The sequence below is a fragment of the Aptenodytes patagonicus genome, chromosome 1 (assembly GCF_965638725.1).
Source record: "Aptenodytes patagonicus chromosome 1, bAptPat1.pri.cur, whole genome shotgun sequence".
NCBI classification, from domain to species: Eukaryota; Metazoa; Chordata; class Aves; order Sphenisciformes; family Spheniscidae; genus Aptenodytes; species Aptenodytes patagonicus.
The window spans coordinates 119,459,832-119,474,839 of NC_134949.1; the positions used below are offsets into that span (position 1 = coordinate 119,459,832).

General features: G+C 41.4%; 1 protein-coding gene and 1 long non-coding RNA gene across 3 annotated transcripts in view; one reads left to right on the plus strand and one right to left on the minus strand.

Annotated features, from left to right (window-relative positions):
• Window positions 1–15,008, minus strand: part of APP (amyloid beta precursor protein) — a 239,861-nt gene that overhangs the window by 165,608 nt on the left and 59,245 nt on the right. The window lies entirely within an intron of this gene.
• Window positions 807–8,156, plus strand: LOC143167218 (uncharacterized). The gene is made up of 2 exons (XR_012996524.1): window positions 807–1,539; window positions 6,773–8,156. It is a non-coding gene; the product is annotated as an uncharacterized LOC143167218 (long non-coding RNA).

Genomic DNA, 15,008 nt, shown 5'->3' on the forward strand with positions numbered 1-15,008 from the left:
ACTTGAGAAGCATGAATTTTTGAGTCACCTTTTTTTTTTTTTAACTTTCTGCTACAAAGTCATGTAACTTAAAGGCTAAAAATGATGTCACACTAAAAACCTCCATGAAAAAAAGAACATGAGCCTCAAACTCTTGTGGAAAGACTGTCCCTTGAACTCTCTTATTTACAAATAAAGGAAAAAAAAGACATTACATTGCACACACTTAACACATGCAACTATGGATGCTTATTACCTTTATACTCCCACTCACTTCAACCAGCTGTCCTAATTTTTTGCCTGTTTCTTCAGCAACTGCTGGCCCAAGTTATGATTTTTAACCATTGCTTTGTGTGCATCTGCTTTAGCCATAACTCTTGATTAGACGTGTAGGCTTACCAGGTGAAACAACACTCACTGTAACCATAAAGCACAGTAAACCTCTGGTACATCAGCTCTGCAGTCCTCTCGCATGGACACAGAGTTGTTAGAAGCACAGGCATAACCCCTGTACCAAATCAACAAGCGAAGCAGAGAACAGAAGCTGTGCAAGCTTTAGAAAGATTTTAACACACCAACACAAAAACCATGCTACGGTGGTCAAGTTGACTACTCTGGAGAGCCCCTGAGGTCCAAAATCTGCAGACAGCAGCTGTTGCATTTCACAAGAGATGAACCGTACATTGCCACGCTGGCTCATCTCCCAGCCACCACATCCTAGTGTCTTCTACTTTTCCCCAGAGTTATTATGCAGGAATAGTGCTGTTCTCCTTCTGGCTAACCTATCCTCAGAGAAAGTTATGAAATATGAACTGGGCTTGATACCGAGTACAAAGGAATATTGAAGAGACATCTGGTTCTCTTCACTGGACATAATGTAGCCAAGCTTGACATATTCTCTGAATAGATAAGCCAAACATTCAGTAGGGGTTTACTCTGTGCAGTAGGGGTATACTCTCTGAATAGATAAGCTAAAAATTTAGTAGGACAGAAGACCTTGAAACTTTGTAGATAAGAAAGTGATGCTGAAGACAGCTAGTTTGTGAAGGTAAAAGTGTGCAAACCGAGCCAAAGAATGAACTGTGCATGCGCAAGAACTGAGTTCAACTAGCGGTCATGGTGAGGAAGACTATCGACGACCACCAGAGGACCCTGAAAGACCACCAATGGACATAAGAGCGCATGTGTAAAGACTTTTACATATGTTAATGAACTAACATTAATATGTTAATCATGCCTCGGAAAACTAATGAATATGTATATTTTGACTGTACTTAACTCCTATAGTTAAGCAGCTCGGCGCGCACATTAGGTGGAGTGATCCCCTGTGCGTCCGGCGCCGCAATAAAGAATGCCTGCTTTCTAAAACTCCAAATTGAGTCTTAGAGAGTTTTTCATCTGCCGACTTACGGTAACAGTTTTGGCGACCCAGATGGGACACAGCTCTTGAGCCTCGACGGATCCTGGGATCGCGGAACCTCAGCCGGCACCGAGGGATTCTCGGAGAGGACTTCTCCCGATCCCCGGACCGAAGAGCCCCTGAGCGAAGACTACTGCTTTGTGAGTAATAAGGCATTCTTTCGGAAATTTGGTTACCTGCCCGTCAGACGCAGCGAAAGCTCCGCAGGGTTGGGTTTAGGACCCGGGTAGGGGCTAGTCCCCATTTGGTAGGGGTTAAATGTCCCCGTTTGGTAGGGGTTAAATGTCCCCGTTTGGTTTGGAAGGGGTTAAAGTCCCCGTTTGATTTAAAAGGGATTAGAATTCCTGCTAGCAACCGCGGTAACAAATATTGTAAGAACTTGTCTATTATTGCAAGTATTGTCTGTTTGTTATAGTTCATCTGTTTGTTATAGTGATTGGTTATTTGTGTTGTTGTATGAAAGACTTGTCTGTGTGTGTGATTCCCTGTGTATAAAATGGGTGCCGGACCATCCACGGGTGAGGGAATTTTAAAGAAATCACCTTTGGGTTGTATTTTAATACATTGGAAACAAATTGCAGGATCCCCTGGTGGGGTCACAAGAAGGGATGATCTAATTAAGTATTGTAATCAATGGTGGCCACTATATAAACTAGAAGATGGAGAAAAGTGGCCAAGGAATGGTACTTTGAATTATAATACCCTGTTACAACTAATGCTGTTTCTGAGGAGAGAAGGAAAATGGGATGAGATATTGTATGCTGATATGTTCTTTACATTGAGGCAGCATCCTGAGTGGCAAAAGAAGTGTGGAATTAATTTGGCCCCAACTGATCCTTTGGTATTGGCATTGGAAAAGGATGAACGAGAGAGAGAAAAAGGGAAAGTGTTAAAAAGGTGTTGTTCGGCATGTAGTATTGGACAGAGATGTTTGAAGTTGACTCAGAAAGAGCAGGAAGAGGATTTAGAGATGTTAGTGGCTCCGGGATTGAGGCAGAGATCCCAAAATCATGGATTTGAGCCCTTCAGGGTGGAGGGCGAATCGGACGATGAGTCTGAGAGAGGCGCTACAAGGGCCACGCCGGTGGCAAGGAGAACTCGTAACCGACAGGGAACCGTGTTGCAAGCTCCGTTAAGGCAAGCAGTAGGGAATGAGGGTCCGGTTGTAGTAAAAGTGCCTTTTTCGATCACAGATTTAAACAACTGGAAAATAGCTGCCGGCAATTATAGAGATGATTCCGATCGAGTGGCCAGTGCCTTTGAAATGATGATAAAAACTCAGGATCCAGATTGGAAAGATATTGAAGTTATCATGCAAGTATTGTTTGATAGTACAGAAAGGGAAATGATTCGTAAAACAGCTAGAACTCAGGTAGAAGCTCAAATAGCTGCGGGAACACTGCAGGGACAACTGGAGCATCATTTCCCTTCAGCTGATCCTGCATGGGATCCAAATGATAATGGAGAAAAATTATTACTGACTCAATATCAAAAATGGGTCCTATTTGGGATAAGGAATGCTATACCTAAAGCAATAAACTGGTCAAAATTATATGAAATTAAACAAGACAAGAAGGAGTCACCCACAGACTTCTTAAATAAGTTAAAAGAAGCAGCCCGAAAATATACAACACTAGATCCTGAATCAGAAGAGGGAAAGAGTCAATTGGCAACTTTATTTATTGGACAATCTGCAGACGACATTCGCAGGAAATTACAGAAACTACAAGGGGCAGATGCTAGAGATTTGGGAAAGCTTTTAGATCGGGCTTGGTTAATATATAGAAACAGAGACCAGCAAAAAGAAAAAGGGAATGCTAGGCTAATCGCAGCATTGGAAGGAGTTCGTGGTTCACAAGGAGGCCAAAGAAGAGACGGATTTGGGGGGGGTCGACATCGGGAAGGTCGCAGTAGGGGATACTCTAGACCCCCATTAGGAAAAACTCAATGTGCTTATTGTAGGAAGGAGGGACATTGGAAACAAGAATGTCCGTTGTTACGAAAAAAATGGAAAGTCTGAAACCTCTATATTAAACATAGAAATGGAAGACTGAAGGAAACCGGAGGAATCTTCCCCAGCAGAGCCTCTGGTTAAAATTAAGCTGGGGGAAGATGAAACTGAAATAGAATGTTTAATCGATACAGGAGCTACTTATTCGGTTTTGAATACAAAGAAACATGAGTTAGGATATGATACTGTAAGAATTATTGGTGCGACAGGAAAGCCGGAGACGCGGCCCTTCTTTAAACCTCTAAAATTTAAAATTGGAAAACAATGGGTAACGCATCAGTTTTTGTATCTACCAGGTGCACCAAAACCTTTAATAGGCCGAGATCTACTAGAAAAACTAGAAGCTGAAATAAAGTTTAAGAATGGAGAAGTAGAAGTGTCAATACCTGAATCTAAATTTGTCCAAGCTTCAATATTATTATTACAGGAAATTGAGCAAGTGAAAAGGAAAATCCCGACTGAAGTTGAAGATGCAGTGATCCCTATTGTCTGGGCAGGAGAAATACCTGGAAAATCAAAGAGGGCTGAACCCGTAAGAATAGACCTTATACCAGGATCAACACCGGTAAGATTGAAACAGTATCCCTTAAAATTAGAAGCTAAACTTGGTTTGGTACCTATTATACAAAAGTTTTTGAAATATGGGTTATTAAGAGAATGTGAATCTAAGTATAATACTCCGATTTTACCTGTTAAGAAGGCCGATGGAAAATCTTACAGATTAGTCCAGGATTTGAGAGCAGTAAACCAAATTGTCCAAGATATATATCCAGTAGTGGCAAATCCATATACACTATTAACCGCACTCACCGAGGAACAGGGGTGGTTTACAGTTTTAGATTTAAAAGATGCCTTTTTCTGTGTCCCACTTGATTCCGGAAGCCAGGAATTGTTTGCCTTTGAATGGGAGAATCCTGAGACTGGAAGGAAAACCCAGTACACTTGGACTGTATTACCGCAAGGATTCAAAAATAGTCCGACAATCTTTGGAAATCAACTAGCAAAAGAATTAGAATTATGGAGACAAGAAAACAGAAATGGAGTAATGCTACAGTATGTCGACGATATACTAATAGCTGGGAACTCCCGAGAGGAATGCTTGGAATTGACAGTCAGTTTATTAAATTTCCTCGGACTTAGTGGTTACCGAGTGTCAAAAGGAAAGGCCCAAATTGCACAGGAAACTGTAATATATTTGGGCTTTGAAATTCTGAGGGGACAGAGACAATTAAGTAATGAAAGGAAAGAAGCTATTTGTCAGCTTCCAGAACCTCGAAATGTTCATGAGTTGAGAACCTTTTTAGGAATGGTGGGATGGTGTCGTTTATGGATTGCTAACTATGGACTGATGGTAAAACCCTTGTATGAATTATTGAAGTCATCAAAAGGTTCCCTGCAATGGTCAAATGAAGATCGAAATGCATACATTCAACTCAAAAGAGCTCTGATGAAGGCCCCAGCTTTGGGACTGCCTAATTTAGAAAAGCCATTTGAATTATTTACTCATGAAAGACAAGCAATAGCCCTTGGAGTTTTAACCCAGCGGTTGGGGGAATATAAAAGGGCTGTGGCCTACTTTTCTAAACAACTTGATCCGGTGAGCCAAGGATGGCCGAGTTGCCTAAGAGCAGTAGCTGCAACAGTGTTATTAATACAGGAGGCTCGAAAACTTACTATGGGACAAAAGATAACTGTTTATGTTCCACACATGGTGACCACAGTATTGGACCAGAAGGGTGGACATTGGTTGTCTCCTAGTAGAATGCTAAAATATCAAGTAGTACTAATAGAACTAGATGATGTGACCTTAAAGACTACTGCCGTGATTAATCCTGCCATGTTTCTCTCAACTCGACAAGAAGAAGGCAAACCGGAACATGACTGTCTGCAGACCATTGAGGAAGTCTATTCAAGCAGACCCGATTTAAAGGATGTTCCCTTGCAGAATCCAGATTGGGAGCTATACACGGACGGCAGCAGCTTTATGAAAGAAGGAAAGCGGGTATCAGGATATGCAAACACCACCGTCGAAATGGTGGTGGAAGCACAAGCGCTGCCCACCAAGACGTCAGCTCAGAAGGCTGAACTGATAGCTCTCACCCGAGCTCTACAGTTAAGTGCAAATAAGTGTGTGAATATTTGGACAGATTCTAAATATGCTTTTGGAGTAGTACATGCACATGGAGCAATTTGGAAGGAAAGAGGATTATTATCCTCACAAGGTACGGAGATAAAGCATAAAGAAGAGATCTTGAGCCTACTGGAGAGCATAAAGGCTCCGGCTGCTGTAGCTGTTATGCATTGTAAAGCTCATCAGTCGGGACAAACCGCTCAGGAGCGAGGAAATAAGCTGGCTGATTTGGCCGCAAAGCGGGCTGCAGAAAAAGGCATAGAAGAAAATGTATTAGCAATAGTGCCAGGAAAAAGAATCTCCCTTCAAGAAAACCCTATTTACGATAAACAAGATAAAAGATTAATCGAAACTTTACAAGCAGAAAGGCGAGAAGACGGATGGGCAGTTACACCTACAGGTTTAGTAGTAATACCGCATTCCCTTATGAATAGTTTAGTAAAGGAAGAACATAACACTGTGCACTGGGGGACTGAAAATTTGTTAAAACATTTACAGAAGTCGGTTATTAGCAGAAATATGGTGGAAATTATAAAATCAGTCACACAAAGATGTGAGTTATGTTGTAAAAACAACCCAAAAACACAGAATAAAATTCAATTAGGAAAAACTATGGAGGGACAGGCACCTGGGGAGTATTGGCAAATAGATTTTACTGAATTGCCAAGAAAAGGAGGGCTAAAGTATTTGTTAGTCCTTGTGGATACATATACAGGATGGCCTGAGGCCTTTCCATGTCGCACCAATAAAGCAAAAGAAGTAGTAAAAATATTATTAAAAGAAATAATCCCAAGATTTGGAGTACCTTTAGGGATGTCATCAGATAGGGGCCCACATTTTGTAGCCAAAGTAGTTACTGAAATAAGCAGACTGTTAGATATTAGTTGGGATTTACATACCCCTTATAGGCCTCAATCTAGTGGTAAAGTAGAAAGAATGAATTGTACCCTCAAGACTCAGTTAAGTAAGATATGTCAGGAAACCTCGATAAACTGGACACAGGCTTTGCCTTTAGCTTTGCTAAGAATTAGAGTCCAGCCACGAGGTAGGCAACACTTCAGCCCATACGAATTGATGTATGGACGACCGTACCAAATGCCTGGACTGCCAGGAGAGATGCGAATACAAGGGGAGAATGATGCAAGAAATTACTTGATTGCTCTTGGGAAAGTTTTACAAAAACTAAATAAATATGTAGTCTTGAATAAATCTCTAGGTCTTGATTCCCCAGCGCATCCATTCCAGCCCGGAGATTGGGTATACATTAAATCATGGACTTCTGAACCACTACAAGAAAAATGGAAAGGACCATTTCAAATCTTGTTAACTACACATACAGCAGTTAAACTAGAAGGAAAAGGACCGTGGATTCACTACTCTCGAATTAAGAAAGCTCCTGTAGAATGGAAAGTGGAATCAAGATCACCTCTTCGACTAGTAGTTAAGAGAATATCTGGGAGTAATAGAACTTAATTCAATCTATGGTAGCAGCAGTTATAAGAGAAGGGGAAGAGGGCACCTTACCCACCGAAATTCGAAAGGATGCGACTTTAATTATTCAGCTCCTGTTACATCTTATCAATTACTGCAATCTAATTATACATTGAGTGAAGATTTATTACCTACCCCCATCGGAATGGATCTCACATTGGTGAAGAAACTACTGCAACATAATGACCTGTGTCAATTACTAGAACGGGTCCGAGACAATGGACGCAAAACTCTAATCACCGTTCACCATGATACAGAAGAGATACACCATGTCTTGGAAAGAGTAAAGAAGGATGGAGAACACCACTGGTGGGAAACTCTTCTTGGATGGTCACCGACTGCAACGGGAGTATTTAACCTTATGCTTCATCCAATTATAGTCTTACTAACTCTAACTGTAGTATGCCTGTTACTTGTAGTTATATTGTATACAAAGGTTTGGTACATGATGAAACGAATAACCCAACTTGACATATACTAACCCTGCCTACTATAGCTTTGTCAACTCTCTTAATGAGATGAGGATTGTAGCTTGTTAGCTACGAATCCTCAAAAGAAAAGGAGGGATTGATACCGAGTACAAAGGAATATTGAAGAGACATCTGGTTCTCTTCACTGGACATAATGTAGCCAAGCTTGACATATTCTCTGAATAGATAAGCCAAACATTCAGTAGGGGTTTACTCTGTGCAGTAGGGGTATACTCTCTGAATAGATAAGCTAAAAATTTAGTAGGACAGAAGACCTTGAAACTTTGTAGATAAGAAAGTGATGCTGAAGACAGCTAGTTTGTGAAGGTAAAAGTGTGCAAACCGAGCCAAAGAATGAACTGTGCATGCGCAAGAACTGAGTTCAACTAGCGGTCATGGTGAGGAAGACTATCGACGACCACCAGAGGACCCTGAAAGACCACCAATGGACATAAGAGCGCATGTGTAAAGACTTTTACATATGTTAATGAACTAACATTAATATGTTAATCATGCCTCGGAAAACTAATGAATATGTATATTTTGACTGTACTTAACTCCTATAGTTAAGCAGCTCGGCGCGCACATTAGGTGGAGTGATCCCCTGTGCGTCCGGCGCCGCAATAAAGAATGCCTGCTTTCTAAAACTCCAAATTGAGTCTTAGAGAGTTTTTCATCTGCCGACTTACGGTAACAGGCTCTCCTTGTTACCAGGTCAAAGCAAAACACAGCTGCACTTCACCTAGCACTGCAAATATCCGGGTACTTGAGTGTTTACAGTCAGCGCTGCCTAACGCAAGCCTGCAGCTCTCCCCATGGCAGCCCCCTGGCCGGGAACCATTACCCCTCCAGTCCAGTCCAGACACTCCCCTGGTCAACAGAAACGCCCTTCCTTCTCTGCCACGTCTCTGCTGCTTCAGCTACGCCCTGTCATGCCTGACCAAACCCAGCCACTTGCCCCTGGCTTTCTCAACCACGCAGGCACTTCTACACACAGAAGCAAAGCTACAGGGCTAGTCGGCATCCCAACTTTTCCTGCCGTTCTCTGTAAGCCAAGCAACTCCTTCACTCACTCGAAGAGAACTATGAAGGGAAAGTCAAACCCAGCACCAGCTGCACTGGAGCAGTTTCCAAATTCGCTGTCATGGGCCAACCTGAGAAAGAGCAAGGTGACCAAGAAGGAACAGCTCTGCCCCATATCGGAAGTCCCAGCTATCTGCTTCTGCAACTTAATCAGCGTTAACATCTCGGGTATTTGCACTAATTTCCAGCTGCCGCTTGGGAAGAGAGAAACTTTTAACCCTGCAGTTTAAAAGAAAAGTAAGCAATCCTTAAAAGCAAAACCACACCCTATTACTTAGAGTAAATAAATAATCCCAGGCTGGGTGTCTTCCAAACTAGCCAGAGAATTATTTCTTTTAATTCAACCCTGAGGACAAGTTTCCAAAGATATAATACTTCTTATCTTCAGCCACATCACCTAGCATCCATCCATAACATCCTTCAGTTTTTAATGGTTGCAGCCTCACTAGCTATCTGGGTCAACCCTCAGCCTCATCTAGGAGTTTCACATATTGCTCTTAAAACTATTTCTTAGGGCCCATCTGACAAATCATCCTCCTCCCTTCCCACATCTCAGCTGCTTCACTATTACACGCAGAGCTGCTGTTCAAGAGTTTCCTGCCATGAACCTCACCCACTATTCCGACTCCTTTCACCCCAACTCTTGCCTCTCCAATCCACTCATCCTGGCATCCTGTTAGTTCCTGTTTCCAAACTGTCTGCCCACCCTGCAACTCTTAAGTCCTGTGCTAAGAGGCAAATGCTGTGTCCTCTTCTAAGCGTCTTTTAAATCTCTTCATTTGTTCCTCTAAGCATGCAAAGCCAGCATGCATTTCAACACTAAAACTAGCTTCATTACTGATCCTATCCTATGGAAAAGAAAAAAAAAAAAACAACAAACGGGGGGCGGGAGGGGAGAGATGATGAACCTTCTAGATATCATCCACAGATGGGGGGGGAGGAGATCAGGGCAGAGAGGGAGAAGAGATCAAGATGATATTGTGGTTTCACTCCTCGTCATGGGAACATGCACTCACTGCTTTCCTCTGTGAGCAGGGTATACACAAAATCCTGGTCTAGTATCCCAAGTGCTTTTGGTTATTGGAGTGGTAGAAACATGAGCTGGTTTTAGTACAGTGGCCAGTTGGGTTGGTTCGCCCACAAGAAGCTTCATACGTACACGATCTCTTCTCTTAAAAAACCCTAACGTGCTTTTTATCTGGAATTTCACGGAAGACTGCCACTTACCTTGTAATTAAAGCAATCAGAAAAAGTGCCAGACGTGAGGTAGCCTGCTCGACCCTAATTCAACACACAGGGCTCCGTGCATTAACACAGACTTAACTGAACACTCGCACACTGGCTTTCTCTTAGTGCTTTCTTCTGCACATGGGGAAGGGAGAAGCCTATGTAAGCAGAAATAAGGCTGCATGGTCAACCACATTCTCCTCACTGCTTTTCAAGTCCTTGATTTTATAACACAAATATGTTTGCATGCAATAAGAAAACCAAACCAAAAATCTTAGCCCTGACAGGCAAATTCTGTTTACCACATCAGGTCTCTAAAGTCTCTCTTGTTTAATTACAGAGGATATCCAGCTGCTCATATTGTAAAACCTCAGAGTAAACAGGGTTGGACTTATGGTCTCTTCTAAACTGCTTCCCTGTCCACCTTAAGCACTTACTGGTTTAAATGCAACAAGCATTTCTATTTCTCTGTAGGTAGAAATTTTTACTCACAGAGAGACAGCAAAGTCCACTTTGTCACGCCCATTCTCTGTTTTACTCTGCTCGAGTACACACACAGATGATGAGACTACATCTGCTGCTCCTCTACAGTATTGCTAGAAGCAATTAACAGTTTTGTTGTTGGGGGGGCTTTTGGGTTTTTTTTTGTTGTTGGTTTCTTATAATTAAATTTCTGCAGGAATAAGGTTAAGTATTAGTGCAGTGAGACAGAATAATACCTAATCAAGTTAACAGGGTATTTTTATCTCAGAGTAACTTATCATGTACAAAAGATACGGACTGCCGTCCTTCCAAGAGGGAAAAAACAGGTAGCCAGAAGTAGTTTTTAAAAAAAAAAAATCTCCTCCTTTAGGCATGATACAAGATTTCATCCACCCCCATTCCCTCTTTAAGGGTTGCCTGAAGCACTGTGTCACCGTACCAAGGAAGATGGGACAGCGTAAGCAGCTAGAGAGCCTGGGTCTGGTTTTCTGGATTCTCCTGCAGGCTGCTGTCCCTCCGACAGCACACGGCAGTGGGAGGAAGGCGAGACATAGTGCTCTCCTGGCAGCGGATCCTTTCTTGATCACATCAATATACGAAATGTCAGTGATCTGTATAAGACAACTAATATACAAGGAGGGTGTTTAAACGAAACTGTGTTGGCTACAGTACCAGCATCCAAGGGACTGCAATTAAGGCTCAGCTACCTGACCTGGATCTTCAGGAGCAGTCCTTAGCAGGACTATTTTTTTTAAAAAAGCAAACGTTGAAAGAAAAAAAAACAAACAAAAAACAACCAACCAAACAACAAAGTCTGACCTTTCTTTTTCTTGTATTATCATGATGAAGATGAAACACTGTATTTCATCTCAAGCATGATATGTTTCAAAAAGGGCCGGCAGGGAAAGAACAAGATCTTGTGCCAGCAATTTCCGCCCAAAGATGGGGTACCATTCTGAAGGTGTGAAATTAAGCAATTTAGTAGCTTTGTGAAAATCACTACATGTGGAAAGTTATAATTTCCTTTTCTCCAGGTTTTGAAAGAATCATCAATATAAATGGGCTATAATACACATTTTAAATCATCAAATTACCTACCTGAACTAGTTTCACAAGCTTCACCTAAGAAACCTCCCACCTTTCTGTCGAACGGTAACATATGCGACTATAACCGAGAGTTGTTAGTTACGTCTGTTGAGTAGATCATAGTACAAAACATCCCTAAGCAGTAGCATAAAATCTATGAACATATACTTGAAAAAATATAACTGTTCTCTTTTCAACTATTTCCAAGTTCCACTGCTTACGAAATGACCTACTTTATGTCAAAGTTGTCCTCAGGGCCATGCAAGAACTGTCACAAAGTAACAGGCCTGGGAACTAATTTTTAATAATCTAATTAATTTATGCATTCTTGAGTTTACTGCAGAACTAGCCAAAGGGTAATTTATTAATCTAAGAGCCTAGATTCAGTTGTATGCATGCCCCGAGAGACAAACGTGGCTGTGATTTCCCTTTTCATGAAATCAACTTCAGGCTCTAGTAACAAGAATGTGAAGTGGTAATATAAGGTCATATTCTGAAACAGTGGTTGTACTCCATCATCCAGAATACAAGAAAACCATGCATGGTTTAGTCCTGTAGCAAAAGGAAATACAGAAAAAGTTTGGGAAATGTGCAAGTTAGAAACAGACTACCTGATGTTCTAAAATACAACTTGACCTTAAAAAAAAAAATTAGAAGTTGAACATGAGGAACGAAGCTATAGTAAGCACATCTGCAGAAAAGGTTCAGATCAGTAACATTTCTTGTTTGTGAACAGGACAGAAATGTGCATTCAGTGTTTTATATTTCCATGTCTTGGATTAGTCCTTTGAAACAGGATACCTACGATAATTACCTGAGTAGCTCTAAGATGACACTGCATTTTTTTTCTTTTAAATCAAACAGCAATGTTTTTTAATAATTCTTGTTCTTGTGCGTGAGATGCACATTATATAGACTACAATTTTAGAATACAAACACAGAATATTTAGTATCCATATAAAATAGTATACAAGTTTCCTTCCTAAAGAAATCACATCTTTCTTCATAAATATTTATAAATTTGTGTTGTTCTCCAAGTTGTTAAGTCTCTCTCATAACATTTGGTCCAGAGTAATCAGAACTGCCTTACCACTGTCTCGCACAGATACAGTTATTCTGCCTGCAAACTGCTCTCTTAGGACAGTAACCTGGAGAATACATGACTGAAGATAGATCAGGCATTTCTTACTTCCATTACCAATATTAACTGTATCTCAGATTAAATGAAGTTCACCGTCAAAGCTCATCTATAGAAACTGTCATTAAGCATTTTCTGAAGCCCTGTCTACTCAAGGGAACAGCAATTTGGAGCTGCTACCAAGACAGAAGTTCATTTAGTCTTTTATGTTTCATATAAAAAACTCGTCTGTGTTTCAAATAGAGGACTTTCTAAAATAACAATGCTCCCGAACACAGACAACAAATTCCAGTACCGCAGTCTGAACGTTGAATAAACTGAGCAAATGTACTCCAGCCTGATTAGACCCACATGGACTTATTCAGGATTTAATTTTAAACTTGCATGATACTTTAATCTGAAATAATTTTCAAATGCAGAAATACCCTTATGATACAAATGTTTGTACAAAGATATGCCCCCTTGCAGCCCTTAAAAAAAATTCACTGAGAAACAAACTGTTGGAAACATTTCAGAAATTTGGACACTACACTTCAGGAGACGAGAAAACTTCCGTAACACTTTCACTTGCTTCATATATTCAGCTTTGAAGTAAGGATATTTTCCAAAAGAAAGGTTTTTTCAGCTCCCCCCCCCCCCCCCTTCTTCTTTCCTCCTTCCGCCCCCTTTAACAATACTGCTGTCTTTTGTGCACTCCCACGTAACCAGCTTCTTTTGAGTCAGGGAAAACAGAAAAACAAAACCAACCCAATAACCCAAGGAAACGCTGTTTCTAAAACAAGAAACTATATTAAAAAGTTGAATGTGTTTTCACAATTCTTTTCCAAAACAATGGAGAACTTTGTAAAATAAGAATAAAATGATGCATTATAAACATTGCTGGGACTTCCACAGAAATTTGTTTCACATTTCCATGTCGGGAAAAGGGAAGAGGGGGGGAGTCAGTAAAGAGCAGTGTGAGCGCCAGGCAATGGAGGCCTCAGCAGGTCACACAAAGAAGGACATCTGCTGAGGAAGCAGCTCGTACATACGTGGTGCAAATTCTGCTCTATATGGAACAGGACCTACTGCTCATGTCTTTGATAACACTCACAAAATATTACTGAAAGCTAATGTCCAATAGGATATTAAGAAATCGTCATTAACCGTTAAAAGTATTATGGCTCCCCAGATCACTTAGAATTCAATTTTACTCATAAATTGCACTTACTGTTTCTCTAATTCTGCTTCATGACATTTCAAATCCCCAAGGTGACGGGAGAAGAGAAGAACGGCATGGAGAGGTCTGTAACGACTGTCCCCTGCAGATATCTTTGCAACAAAACTTGGCAATTTGTCCAAGGAAGATGTAAAAATTCTGGCTTATTTTAGTAAACTGGTTGGTGCCTTCATTTCCAGTTGCTAAATTGGACTGAAAACCCAACTAATCCCAATTTTCTGCTAAATACTGTAGCTGCTAAAGAAATAAGCCATCACCCTGAGCCTGCGAATGATAACCATGTGGGTATTTAACAGGAGGACCTCCCAGCCATCTCCCCTTTTGAGAACAAGGGTTTTCAGCCAACGATCCTTCAGGTGAAGCTGTGCCCTGGCGTCCACAGGTGACTGCCAGTTTGAAAGCAAAGCAAGAAATGAAGTGGGCATCATCATCATCTGTGCTTTACCATAAAGTGAAGCTCTACCATCCTTTTTCTACAACAGACTTCCAAGTCTGCCAGTCTGCACACACACATACACACAACGCCTGTAGTGGCAGATTGAGTTAGCCATAAGTCTGAAACAGAAGTACACATGCAGTGTCTCCCAGGGCAATTCAGCTGCGTAACACTCGGTTTGCACTCTTTTTTAGTAAAATCATATCATCGTATTACTGTTTTTTCAGAGTGAAAACCCATGTAGCAGAAAATCCCCCTCTGTTGCTGCGTTACCACAGCAGACCCGCCTGGCTTGGTTTATTCTTCCAGCAGTGAGAACACATGAGGTGGAGTTCTCAGCCTCTCAGACCCACGCTCCACCATTGCACATTCGCAGCAAGCCCCACTACTCCAAGTTGTCCACACAGCACAGGAGAGGTTAGAGGCCAAAGCTTTTGGGTAATTCTTTCACTTACAGCTAATGAACATTGCTGCAGAGCTGACTATTGAACCTTGTAGACATGAGGAGGAGAAAGGTTCTGACAGAAGCTGCTCATAAATAGGTATATAAGCATCAAATCTAGATGTGCATTAAGTTCCCAGTCATTGAGCTGTCTATAGGCATCTGTACGTTTAACAGAAGCAGCTCAGAAGCGTGCAAACCAAAGAACAAACTGTCTTAGCGCTCCATCCCCCAGCAAAAAAAAAAAAAAGCAGCTAAACATTTTCTTGCCAGCCTTCTTCCTCCTGCAGTCTGTTCCCACACAGATGGCAAAACATTTTTTGAGGCCTTGTACTGCATGCTCCACTGAAGTCAATGGGAACCCTGACACCGACTTCTCTAACAGAAAGATT